General features: G+C 43.0%; 1 protein-coding gene across 1 annotated transcript in view; it reads right to left on the minus strand.

Moving 5' to 3' along the window:
* Positions 1–14,077, minus strand: part of ghra (growth hormone receptor a) — a 50,840-nt gene extending 36,763 nt beyond the window's left edge. Inside the window, exon 1 of the mRNA XM_036526435.1 lies at positions 13,824–14,077. The gene's annotated coding sequence lies outside the window, so the exon portion shown is untranslated. The remainder of the gene's footprint in view (positions 1–13,823) is intronic.
* Positions 14,078–14,417: the final 340 nt, after the last annotated feature.

Genomic DNA, 14,417 nt, shown 5'->3' on the forward strand with positions numbered 1-14,417 from the left:
TGCATCTCAAGCGTTGCAAAGCCACAAATCGCGGGTACTGTGGCAGCTGTGCCTCCACCTCGTGCGCATTAACACATTAGCATGTCCACATGCTGAGACCAGGCAGAAAACCATGATCCGCGACACGTTCGCAAACGTCTCCACTTGCGATGTCTTCATACAGAGAGGCACCTTGCCAACGCAAGTCACAGACATGGTAAAAACCCACCACTGTCTTAGCATTGGGATGCTGAGGTGTGACCTCTCACTGCTACCACTGCTCAAGACTTCATTTGCCCAAAACGAATAAGGTCAGAGTGACACGTGACGCACCTTCCTGCTCAAGAGTTAATTCACCAAATCCGCGAGTGGTCAGGGTGACACACTGCACGTCATCTTTAAATGGAAGCAGACTGGAGGAACCAGGGTGGAACTCTCTCGCACAAGACAAAGTGTGTCCGGTAACGGGGGTAGCAAAAACTCACATTCTCACTGAGACACAATCACTCTAGCTCTGCTCTATAAAGTCTAAAATCACTCAGGTCAACCGGTTGGCCACTATCAGTAAGAGCAGCTCTGCTTGGGGAGAATCCCACTCTCACACAGCCAACGAGTGGCAATAAAATGATAAAAATAAATTGGTTTAGCAGGGCAGTGGGGCAGTCGGCGCTCGTAACGGAAGATTACAGACAAGCTCATCGGTTCAGGACCTAAGGAAACCTCTACAGAATGAGGGGCCTCCCTTTATACAGACTTGACCCTTGACCCCGGACAGATACTGCCAAAGCTGGAGGGAGATAGTCATCAGAGAGCAGCCCTCTCCCATGAGAGGCGGGGGGGGGATATGTTGATTTAAATGAGCTCATCAATCCCTCATTTACACTAACGAAGTTTGTGCCTTGGCTCTCAAACAAAAAAAGACTGAAAGGAAAGTCTTGCTCAGCTCCAGACACCACAGAGATATGCAGCTCGGAATCAGAGTCCAGCCAAAGCGGTCGCTGTTGAGCGCGGTTTAGGTCCTTACAGGGAGCCTGCTGTCCCCCCAAAACAAACCCCTGCCCCCGGCCCCCCTCACACCCCCGCCGAGCCAACAGTAAACAGAGCCTGTCCCTCAGGGAGGAAAGAGGGGCACGCTGGACAGCACAACGGGATTGTTTATGTAGAGACCCTGGGGGGGTGGGGGGTTGAGCAGAACCTCCCTCTTTTCTGATTGGCTGAGAGCTTTCGGAGCCCAAGCTCAGCACGAGCCCGGGAGAGTGCACAACGTGGGAGGAGACTGAGCGCCAATCAGATTCTTAACCTCCAAGTTCTTAGCAGGAGCTGAACATGCTTGTTCTCCTCTCAGAGTTTCAGACAGAGAGACACACTCCTACAGGGTGTTGCCCTAAATATCTTGAGTGCACACAACAACGTTCCCGTTCTTGCTCAGATTGTAATCAGAAGAACAGTCAAATGTTCTGTAGATTCTGCAGGGAGCTTTGGGGCTTTCTGAACCCCAGCCAGCAGCACTGTGGGCGTGCGGTTATGGTACGTGATCCAAAACAAGCTGTCATAGGTTTTTCTAGCTCTGGGACAAAACCCAACTCTGCTCTATAGCGCCACTCCTGTTCTTATCAAGGAACCCACAGAAGCAGTCTGAAGAACAGGGCTATGATGTGGATGCACAAACACACAAACACACATACACACACGCAAAACACACAGAAACACACACAGAAAAATACTCACACACACAGAAACACAAAAGTATACACACAGTCAGCATATTTACATGGACAACAAAATTCCAATATTAACCCGATTAAGACAATACTCTGATTAAGAAACTACCGTGTAAACAGCGATTTCTGATTACCTTAATCCGGTTAAGGTCATACTCGAAGTAAACACTAATCGAATTAAGACATATGGAGTATTCCTATTTTAGTCGCATTATCGAAGACATGTACATACCTTAATCACACTATTAACGTCCTGTGGGAATTTTCGCTGCATTTTGCGACAGGATACATACACACACGGCAGTGGTCAACCGTTTGACGGCAAACGAGAGCAAGGCCAGAGACGGTTTAGAAAGATCTGTAAGATCTTTGGCATGGCTTCAAGCAAGAAAGCACTTGAATCTTCCGTAAAATTAAAAATGAAACACCCAAAGCAGTTTATGGTACCATATCGAAGTGTATGTCGATAGCCTAGCCTACGTGAAATTCTGGAGGGAACGTCGGACGGCGTGACGTGGGACCGTAATAGACGTGTGCCATTAATTGATCTATGCTCTATAACATATAAAACGGGAACATGAAAGGAATATTATAAAAGCAACTCATGTAAACACCTTAATCAGAATATTGTCCTTTTCAGAATAATGTCAATAGTTAAATTACTGCTGTCCATGTAAACGTAGTCAGTGACACAGAGAATAAACAAACACGAACACATGCAATTTCACAAACACACACATATACTTAAACACAAACCCACATGTATACATGATTACACCCACACACACAAAAATGCATGCGCACAATTCCAAATATGCACATACATGTCACACATCAGTAAACATCTTGTCTTGAATAACACACACACCAGTCTTCCACTGGACAGTACACTGAGAGGGTCAAAGGTCACAATCACGGAGCATCAAGTTCACCAAGTCACCAAGTTTGGCCCTCAAACTTTTTCCTGTTTTTGAGGGCTGGAGGAAATTAACCACAATGAGTGGACTGCTTTGACCAATCCCACACAAGAAAGGATGGCCAATTCTAGACACAGCCCCCATCACCATGGCTCCCAACCTGACTGCCCCTCACCTCTCAACACACAAGCAGAACTTCTGCAGAATGAAGCTCATTCTGGTGTCATGCCTGCAACTGTTGATTCATGATCGGAAAAATAAAGACAGTTGAAAGACGGATCAGGTGTCGGCTAAGATGACACAGCGTCAAGGAAAGGTCTTGTGGAACGCACCTGTTTCAAACACTCTCCCAGAATCTACGGTAAGGAGACGGCCATCTGAGTTCAACAGTTGAAAGTTATCGGCTGTCAGGCTGGCAAGCTCCAGCTAGTAGCCACGCCTCTCAACGCTCAGAGTAAATAAAAATAAACACTATCCCAGGAATAAAGCCACACCTTACTGTAGTCCTCCGCATGGATGACCAGCTACCCAGTCATCCCCTCACCCACCGCAGTCACTTTCTACACTGCTGATCGTAGAAAAACATACTTTATTTCAACAGCCTTGCGAACATCAAGAAAAACGAGAAAACGATGGATGACATGCCTAACTCATCTGGCTGTTCTCCTGAGCAGTAAAAGCAGGAGGAAAACTAGATCAATTTCTGTAAACTGTCTTTTGGGAGAAAGACTGTGGGGTAGTGAATTAATCCAACAACTACCCCCACCCGCCGCCCTAATATCACTCTCTCATCCCAGATATTACGATAAGATACTGCTGTGTCAGTTTCCACAACAGCCAGAACCCACTGCCAACAGCAAGATGTGTTCTCTTCTTCAGCATGAGGAGCCAAAATACGACCCCAGTCAGGCAACACTTGTTGCTGCCTTCCGCGCCATCTGGGAGGATGTAGGCTTGGGGCCCACTGGGAGATTTTGGAAGGTGAAGGTACTGAGTTCAAGGCCCACGGCCAAGATGCCAGGCAGAACAGAGGCTACCCTTGGTACCAAGGGTACCAAGGCTCTGGGTAGCACCGCCGTTACAATTTCACCAGATCGGACACTGTAGTCCAAAATATGGGAGGCCATTTTAGACTGTAGTGGGCTTCTAAACCCACAGCTGAAAATGACACCAGCACTGTAGCGCTGTCATTTTCAGGGTAAACAGGCGGACATTGTCTTAATGCCAAACCACTGAAGCCACGGTTTGGGCTCTTTGCGACATGGTTTAGTGTTGGCTTGACAGGACAGAGATGGCTCGTGTCTAGTATCTATACCCCGCAGTTTCAGGGACGCACAGCTACAGAGAGCGGAATTCCTGGGCCTGCAGCTCTGAAAACATTTTTTTCTCCAGCAAAAAAAAAAAATCCCTCCACACCTTTTATCTCGTTCTTTTACAAATGCTCTTTCACTGCGGGCTGACTCTTCTTTCCCATGCTTTCAGCATAATTTCCTGCTCCATCCCCCGTAATCCCTCCCGTTCAACTCCACAAACACACCAAAACCCCCCCCCCCCCAGCATCAGCTACTCTCCTCTCAACAGGAAACTCTGCAGCTGACCATTTAAGCACAAGACAGCAGAAACACAATTTAAACGGTTTGGCATTCGGTTCTTAATGAGCAAATGACATTTAAAATACGGCCCAACAAAAGGAAAATTATGAAAGTAAATGTCTTGCTCACTCTTGCGTCGAGCCGAGCACACAATGATTGTGACCACAGGTAGAGATCTTTGACAAATCCGTATGAACAGGGATAGGTCTGCAAACTGACCAATCAAATTCTTTTCATTTGAAGTTGTCAGTCACACGTCACGGAAAAAAGTGGCTTCACACTGCACGCGTATGATACAAACTTGCATTTTTCCTGTTTCCAGTATCCCCATCTGGCTGTGGGTTTTCTGCTTCTTTTAATTTCTTCTGAAAAACACACTGCCCAGCACTGTGTGACAATGCAAAAAAAATACCTCTAAGCTGTAAAAATATGCTATAACAAATACATCTGTTGGTTGACTGTGTATGAGAGGAAATGCTCTGGTTTAATCAGGGCGTCCCTGAAAGTTGACAGACTGACAGCACATCATGAGAGCAGCTCTTTCTCAATCTGTGCGTTGTGGAACATCAGGTTCTCTCTGCATGGTTTGATTTGGGACACCCCTCCTGGCCGGGACATGGGCAGTTCAGCTGGAACTGTGCACTGAACCCGGTTGTGCTGTAACTGTGCGCTACTCCCCAGGGGTTCGAGGCTAACTCTGGCCCTGATCATTGCACAAGGCAGCAAATGAGGGGTAAATGGCAGTTCACGAGAGGATCCCCATTGGCTCAGGACCCAGGGCTGAGGGAGGCGCCTATGCCTTGCGGAACAGCATGTGGGCAGACTCCTCAGGTTCCCCGGCACTCAGCCCAATAATGCTGCACACGGGCAGTGGAGAGAAGCCAGTGGGCGGAGTCTGAGGGCCTGAGCACTGCCAGCGGGCAGGGTCTGGTGGGGCTGGGCCTGGCACACATCTGCAAACTGAGCTCTGCCTGTGAAACTCATCCCCAGCAAAATTCCAGCAGCAAGGGAAGATTATACTGGAGGAAGAGAGAGAGTGTATGGGTATGTGTGTGTGTGTGTGTGTGTGTGTGCATCCACGTGAGAAGAAACTGTCAGTGAGCACTTGTGTGTGATGTTGTGTTTGCGTGAGCACATGTGTATGTGCTTATGTGCCTACATGTATGTCTGAGAGCATGAGTGTGTGTGTGTGTGTGTGTACATATGTATGCATGGGTGCACGGAAGTGGAAATGTGTGCATGTGTTTCTTACCTGTGGTCAGTTTTTTCTACAGACATAATTCAGTACATCAACATTTCTACAGCGTCCAGACACACACCCACACCCAGACACTGTTACTCCAGCACAGACCTCTCCTCTGTCAACAACTACACTCTGCTAGCTTACACTTCACATCTACTACACAGTTAGCGCATTAATGCAGTGTGACATTGGAAAAGGCTAATAAAATTTAATGAGCATGACACAGAGGGTGAGAGACTGAGAGAGAGAACTGCAGAGAAAAAATTATAGACTCTCTACACACACAGTAAAATATACCATTGTATCAACCGTATCAATCTATTCATTAGTTTTCTTTTGTTGGTTCTTGGTAATGATAATGTAGACACATGAAAAGACCGCAGAAAAGGTCTATTTGAAGAAACCCTTAGTAGTAGTAGTAGCATATACACAAACACGTACACAAACACTCACACACACACACACACACACACACACACAGGTGCATGAATACAAACAGACATACACATATACCACATGAGAGCACATACACACAGATACACATGCATACACACGAATGCATACATACATACACACACACACACACGTTTGCACAGTTAGGCAGACACAAGCATATCAATACATACACATGCACGCACATGCATGCACACACACATACACACACACACGCGCGCGCACACACACACACACACACACCTAAATCATACCCTCTCTAGAGAAGATGAAATCTAATCTCCCTGAGCTGGCCTTTCCAGAAGAAATGGCAGTCTGCAAACAGCAGTTGGTGGCTGCTGTAAAGCCAGATGAGGCATTTATGGGTGAGCCATCTCTGTATCTTCACACTGTGATTTTCTTCGTTTTACTTTGCTTTTCAGGGGAAGGGTTACATTTTTGCATGTCTACTCAGATTTAGAGGAAAAGCCCCTTTCCTTCCAGGTGTTTTTTTTTATTTTTCCTTTTGTTTTTCTGGAGGAGAAACAGTGAAGTCCCTCCCTAACACACTGACCAGGGTTTCTGCAGGTTTCCAGAAGTTAATTTTAAGACTTTTTATGACCTTTTTAAGACCATTATGAATGCAATTTAAGACCTATTTCACGTCCATACTGGCAAAAAAGTACGAAGGATATAAAGGAAAATCAGAGTCCCAGAATTACTTGCAAAGTAAATTAATTTATTCACATTCAACATGAACATTCAACTGAACATGATTACACAGAACTGTGTGTATGCAAAGGTAATATGTGTTTGTGTGTGTGAGTGTGTGTGTGTGTACACAAGAACCAGGCTACATTAATCTGAGCTCTTCTCCCTTGGCCACAATCTCCTCCTCAATGTTTAGCTACTGTGTGTGAAGTCCAGAGCACCTCTGCTTTTAATATTGGCGTAGATCCAAACGCTGTCCAGAGGTGGCTTACTGGAGTTGCAGGAGTTAACGTTGTTTGTGCAGAGTGGGTTGCGCTGGGACCGGACTTTGGTGAATACAGAACAATATTGGGTGATGGCAGGCGTTTGCTGGTGGCCTTTTACGGTGGCTTTATGTTTTTCTGACTTCCCATGCAACTCTAATGCCTTTATACCCAAAGTTCCTAATTTGAGCGTTTTCTTGCACAAGGTGCAGGGGGCTTCAAATTCGTTATTTTCAACAGGCTTCAACCAAGCACTAAATGCGCTGTTCTCGAGCCAGATCTCTTTGAACTTGCACTTACCCATATTAGACGAAAGTAACGTTAACAGAAACAATTTTAACTTATTACTTCTAGAAGTAGTTATTTTTTTTGATGAGAGGAGACACCACGTCAGCCCACACACCACACTGCAACACACTAGCTGGGTGTGCTCCGATAAATTCTGACTGGGCTGCAGTTTGCATTAGTGGTTATTGGTTCCATGTTGATTTCGTTTTGTAGTTTTGTTACAGCATGATCAATACAAATTTTTCCCAAAAACACATTTAAAAGCAAGACTGAAGTTAATGCAACTTTATAAAACTAACTTGAACTTCAGAATCCAATCAATTTTTAAGACCTGTCAAAATGGTATTTAAGACATTTTAAGGCCTAAAATTCAGATTATTGGATTTTAGACTTTATAAGGACCCACAGAAACCCTGACTGACTGACTGCGTGTGTGTGCAACTCCCTCTGAGGTGAATGGTAGTAACTCTCTATGCCAGTAGATGGTGAAGTACCAGCAGATACTCACCTCTTGCACTTGTATAGCCTCCCTGCCAGCTTCCCACAAACAGACGTGTCAAGGACACCAGTTGTCTGGGCACCACTGTAGTGGAAATTCCAGCTCAGATTTTTAAAGGTGGCCTTTTATTTTTCTTTCTTTCTTCCCTTCTCACTTGCTTTCATTCTTTCTTGTCTGTAAACACTACTCTGGTTTTTATACGACATCTAAAGTGTGCCAGATGACTTGAGCTCCGTGTGCTAGTATGATCTGTAGCTACATATGGAGGTAATGTCATTATGAGCTGACAGCCAAGTAAATTCACTGGCATTTGGATGGGTGTCTAGTGGGTATGGGTAGCTAGTACATCATCAATTCTAATTCAGTTGGGTATTCAGAATGACGCGAGGGCAGCAAGTCCGCGACCCCTTGGGCAAAGAAAAAGAACACAGAGTACCTTATTGCAGGCGGAAGCAAAGACCCTTAACGACTCCCCCTTTATTTCAATCTTCAGGGCCCTGGGGACTAATCAAACCCTAAGGCACACGCATAACAACGTGCAATGATGCCTGTGCGCAATGGATGAGGACTGGCATTCTGCATGTGCGTGGGCTTTGTGTAAACAGCCTAAATTTCGCGCTGAAGCCAAAATCTGTCACAATGTAGTACTTCATACTCTGAGCTAATTGCCTGATTTCTTTCAACATTTTCCAAACATACAAAGCTTACTGCTCGCAATAAGTTGATCCCACTCTCTCTGCAACAGACTGGCACACCGCAAGATCAGGTTATTAAGAGGCGAGCAGATCAACTCTTAAGACCTTGTGGTTAAACTGTGAGTTTGGGGGAGGTGGAGGGCAGCAAAACTAAATAACTTCAGGTAACGAGTAACATCTGTCTGTAATCTTCGTTTCCCACTCGACTCTGAAAATCCATGACTACAGTTCATTCGTAATATTTTTCATGGTTTCAGAGGTGACCAAGACAGCTAAGAATGGCACAGACCCTAATCTACAGATCTGCGTGATTAAAAAAGGTGAGCTGTCTCTAGGTCCTCCACAAGCCTGGGTCAGGTTACAGAACTCAGTATGAAACGGCTTCAGCCCTCACCCTCTGGCCCCCGTTCTGCTTCCCCAAAGAGCAGCTAGGCCAAAGTAAACTGAACTGGAGAAACGTGTTTATTTTTATGTATGTATGTTATTGCCATGCAGAGTTCCCTGATTCCACTTGAAGCAGGCACCACGGCTTTCCAAAGACCAAAACCTTAAATCTGATTACATGCTGCCATTGATTTCAGATACACGGCTGGGTCAACAAGTTTAAGTTCATACATATCAATGCAGTGATCACAGAATAGAAAGCTGATTTTCCAGCACAGTAATTTGTTCATTACCTTCTTTATGTGTGGCAGTCGGATTCTTAGTCTCCCAGTTTATTTTGAATAAACACCTCTTTCTCATCCCGCTTACATTACACCGCTGAACATAAACCCTTTCATTCAGCATTCTGTTTTTGGAAAAAAAAAACCATATGTTGATAGTATTCATTTTCTTGGGAGATGTCTTTATACAGGCCAACCTATACAGTACACATTTTAATATATCATTCATTTACCCAGAGGGATTTATCTGGAAGCTAACCAGGCACAACACACTACAGCTGCTGTTCCACGAAATGAATCTCAAACATATAGCCTTCCGGATACAAGCACAGCTCCTTCAACAGTATGTCAGACATCTTCATTTATAACAGAATCAATGTACAGAAGCTGGGATGTTACCACTGTACCACAAGGTGACAGTAGCAGAGTGTGCCTTCAGAAGCATGTGACTGTAGCTTGTAAGTGTAATGGGGTGTGGATGTAATAGCATGTGACTCTAATGTTGTATGACTGCATGTCACTGAACCAGGATGCGGCTGTAACTGATTGCAACAGTAAATGGATGTGACTGCGACAGTGTGTGACTGTAACTGGAAATCACTGTAACCATGTGTGTCTACAAACAGACATGACTGTGACGATGTGTGACTGTAATGGGATGTGACTGTAACAGATGTGTTTGTAACAGCATGTGCCTGTAACAGGATGTAACTTAACAGTGTGTGTCTGTAACAGGACATGACTGTAACTGCGCATAACTAACGAGGTGACTGAAGTTCTTAACTGTGTTTCCGCCACTGCTTGTGTTTGTGGCACAGGTGAGTATTTTACATTTCCAGGCAGCTGTGTGGTGTAGCAGTTGAAGCACTGGCTTGTAATGTTGTATGTTTGATTCCCAGGCATGATGCTGGCATAATATCATTTTGCTTCAGTAAATATCCTGCTGAACAAGCAGCACAGTTGTGTTTCTTGGTTCTGGTTAATATATTGTTGTTGCTATATTCCTCCTCCAAGTTTATGCATCTTACATACAGTGAATACTGGACATGTGGGAAAGCATGTTCAGAAGTATAATTACACTCCAGTCAGTGTTTCTGTAGAGAAGCAATGTATTTGGTTAGCAACGTCTCGGGGATAACTATGTATGTATGCCTTTCATGGGGAAGAGGAATGGCAACTCTTTTGAACATCAGGAGATGGCATTGGTGGGATGAACTGTGGCTAACTGGGTTAAAACAGTATGTCAGTATGGTTCTGGGAGAGAGTTTAACAGTTCTTATTCTGGGTTGGACACGTAAGGGTTGATGTGAAGCAGGACTGGGTTTGGCTCAGGTTGAGCCATGACTGAGCCACATATCACAGCTGTGTTTTATTAAGCTGGCAAACACTGAGACATTTATTTGCAAAAATGCCATCATGACATATTTAAAACAAGAGGTTGTGGAGCATTTTTAAGCAAGCTCTGAGCTTACATTAATTTCAGTACCTCTGTGAAACTTTATATAGTGAAACTGTATAACTTTTTGCCTACTGATCTCACCACACGTTACACTCCACAAAACCAAACAGTGTGGGGAGTCAACCATCTGGTATTAGATTAACTGTGGCAGAAGGTTAGACTTGGATTCTTCTGGGAACAATTTGCCTATCAGGTCAATTTACTGTAGCAGCTCCCCCTAGTGCCAGTTTGAGGGAAATGTCATTTCTACTTCAAGTTTATCGATCTCATCTGGAATTAATAACAATACCACGTTACATAATTTAGTTGCTTAGGGGACACCTCACCTCCAGGGTGATTAAAAATATGTAGATCTGAACAGTCTTCACATTATATAATATGTTTACACAGCTGCATGTTATACTTTAGTTACTCGAGTGTAATATAGGTGACAGACAGGGTGGAGTAATTTTAGCAATTCCTACATAAGACATGTAACAAAAGACTAAATACAGACACCACTGACATTTAAAAAGACATAGCTCTATGCATTTACTCTCCCTTTAAAATTCTATCAGCTAATTTTCAGAACCTGAGTGAGCCTGAGGCAATTACACTAATCCTAATGCAATTACCCTCTGATTCAAAATACAATACAGTTGATATGATACCCAGCATTATTCCTCTGCCCAAAAGAGTGTAAAATCCTAAAGTTAAGAAACGTGTTTAATATACCTAATGATACATGATATATATGAGAACATGTATGATTTACTGTCACATTCATAAATGTCATTTTAAATATAAATTATTGTCACATTTATTAAAAATATTGTACAACACACTATGCTATTGCTTAATTGCATAAATATATGAGAGCATTCATTTTGAACTTAATTTCATCTATTCCTGCATTAAAATGTTTCATTTTAATGGACTGAAAGGGCTAAAAATTATTTTCAATTATTTTCAAGTAAATCAACTATTCTTATGTGAATTCACAGCAAAGCTCATCTACAGTGTGGCTACAAGCTGCTGTGATTGGACTTGCTCATATCAAAATTCTGGATAGAGCAAAGCAAGGCACGTCAGGTTTTAAAAACGTTTTAACAAAGCTGAAAAATAACAGCTTATTGACCTTCAACCATGTCTTCGTGATTTGGTCTAAGCAAGTTTTATTTGGGGCACATAAAGCAAAATAAATTACTGTCAACTTGTTTTCAAATCAAGAAAACAGCCCCCCTTGCTCAAAATATTGCCGCATTCACCAGGCTACATCCTGGTGTAGGTGAACCGTGCAATGTCGACACGGATACACTTGAAGAGATGGTGATTTACATTACATTACAATGATTTGTATTTGTACTGAATCTCCACGGGTAGTCCATAGGCCCTCCTCACCATGGCCCAAGTCCATGAATGTCACAGGTCACCTGGCCCCTCATTCCGCCTCTACATGCTATTCGTTATTAAAACGTGACAGAGTACAGATTTCGAATTGTAGATGATTTTGCGCATGCATGCCATTTACAGCTGTCCGTACAGAAACTATGGAAACACTACTAAGCCATCTCCCAAGAAAAAAAGTATTTTTCTCGGTAACATAATACAAAACAATCTCTTTTCTGTTCTTCGCTGAGTATTTGTAGGACAGGACGCGTGTGGGAACTACAACACCCTAAATTCGTAATTCCACAACGTCACAATTAACACCTCCAAATGTCGGCTTTGGCCACATAACAAAAATGAGTCAGGACATAACTAGAGGTAAACAACACCCAGACGAAACTGAGATAAAGCTGAATCCGTTCGAGATAGATAGATAGCAAGGTAAAGGGTAGATATCAAGGAAATTAATATTTTTGATATGTCTATTGAGCAAATTGATACATCCGCCGCAATATCTCATTATGTGCACTAATAATTTACTCCTAAGCGATAACATCTCATTTCACATTACAGCTAGCAAAGCCCCTGGGTAAGCTAAATGACCATGTTTAGCTACTTCTTACCATTTTCGAGACACGTGCCAATACTGGAATTCCATAACGCTACTGTTATCCCACAAATCGATTTACGACCAGCAAAATGCGAAACTTTAATGTCATACCCCACCATGCTTCATGAAAAAAAAGTATTAAATGTGCCACAGTCAGTATTCAGGGTGATTATATATTTTTCAAAAATAATCTCTTTTGGAGATGCGCAGCAGTGGCATATTCAGGCCGTACAGTAAATGGATGTAATATTGTTGACCTGCTGTGCTCCACTGGTTCTTTTTGGACAACAGGGTCCTGTGATCACCTACAAATAGCCTACATGGCAGGGGAACGAATGTGAACAGAATGTTGTTCGTGGAATATAAAGTTTTCCTTTTCATTCCACTTAACGCGCTTTAAGTGTTATCGAGACATAAAATTACAATTTGGAATAACTGAAGCTTTTTTGTCCAACTGAAACTGCTGCACGTAGCTACCTACACCTCTTGATGCTGCCGTTTAATTTGTGAATTAACCCCTTATTGGCTGTAACCAATTTCTCTGAATAGCGCTTTCGTATCCTAAACACAAACTGTGTACTAGCTGATAAGACAGCTCGTTCAATAATCTCTATGTAATAACACAAGAAACCAGCCTTAGCAATACATCAAGCAACTCATTCAATATATATGGTGATGAACTTTTTTGTTTCCTAGCTGGCTTGCTGAGTGGTTAGCTGTGGCCAACGTTGCATGCTATGCAGTAGATTACCACGCAAATTGATGCAACCCTGTTAGCTGGAAAACACTTGTTTTTCTTTTATAGTTATCAAGCTAGGTATAGTTATAGCAAACAAGCGTACTAGCTAAATTATACATACATTCCATAATAAGAATAACATTTCTATAAGAAATAAGAACAACATAAGGCTTCTTATTGCACACCGACGACTATTCAAAATTTGGACACGTTTACATTGTATACATAGCTAGCGGGCGAAATCGGTCACAGCTTCAAACTTGAACGTTTATCCCAACTAACAGTGGGCTGAGAGCATGACGAGCGAGCTCATTAAAACACTCAATCAAAACAGCTCGCTAACATGCGTTTGTTTGCGGTTTTCCTAGAGAATAATCGAAGGCAAAATAAAGACATGCATGTGATCAAAAAAAGAAAAAAATATATATGCTAAATGTTTCTTGTATGCAGTTAATGTTTTCTAAGAAACCCGTTTGTCTGCATGGTTTATTCGCGAGTGCCACAAGAAAGAGAAGGAAAAGCTGCTTCAAACAGATGTGCCAAAACTGAATTTTAGAACACCAAAGTATATAATGTCTTTATACCTCGAAGAGCAAAAGACTAGCATCGCGTGCATATGTTCAATAAATTAATTTCGCTTACCTTATCGCCAAGTTGTCACTTGCAAAATTTGTGGCGACTTCACTTTATCATGGGTTGGGATAGCACGCTGCTAGTGCTAGCTAGTGGCAGACGAGGATGGGTATCCCGAAAAAAGACCTGACTATAGGGTGAAAAAAGCTAATTTTCACCCATCCATATCTTCAAGAACAACTACCCTTTTCTGTAACGCACAGTCTTCACACCAAGTACTGGTGTGATGTCGCTGTTCTTTGCTGCTAAAGTTTCTCCGCAGAAATATTGCTATACAAATAGCGAGGTTCTCAGTCGACCCTCAATCCAGCCCATCTGTTCCAAAATAGCGACGCGCCCCCTGCAGACAAACATTCGACATAACTCCACCGCGAAATGCCAAATCAACAGAATTGATTTAAAACACAACTGAACTTTAATATTTGCCGCTGGTTCAATATGGAACTAATAAACCACGTGCGGTTTGTAACGTGCGTGGTTTAACACACCTGATTAGTCTTTACATTTTGCGCTGAAATGAAGGTGAAAGGTGATTATTAACGGACAGCTCATTTCTGAAACATGACACTGGACTATGCTTGCTTCCAGCTGCAGCTAACCTCT

This window comes from Megalops cyprinoides, chromosome 4, assembly GCF_013368585.1.
Source record: "Megalops cyprinoides isolate fMegCyp1 chromosome 4, fMegCyp1.pri, whole genome shotgun sequence".
Taxonomy (NCBI): domain Eukaryota; kingdom Metazoa; phylum Chordata; class Actinopteri; order Elopiformes; family Megalopidae; genus Megalops; species Megalops cyprinoides.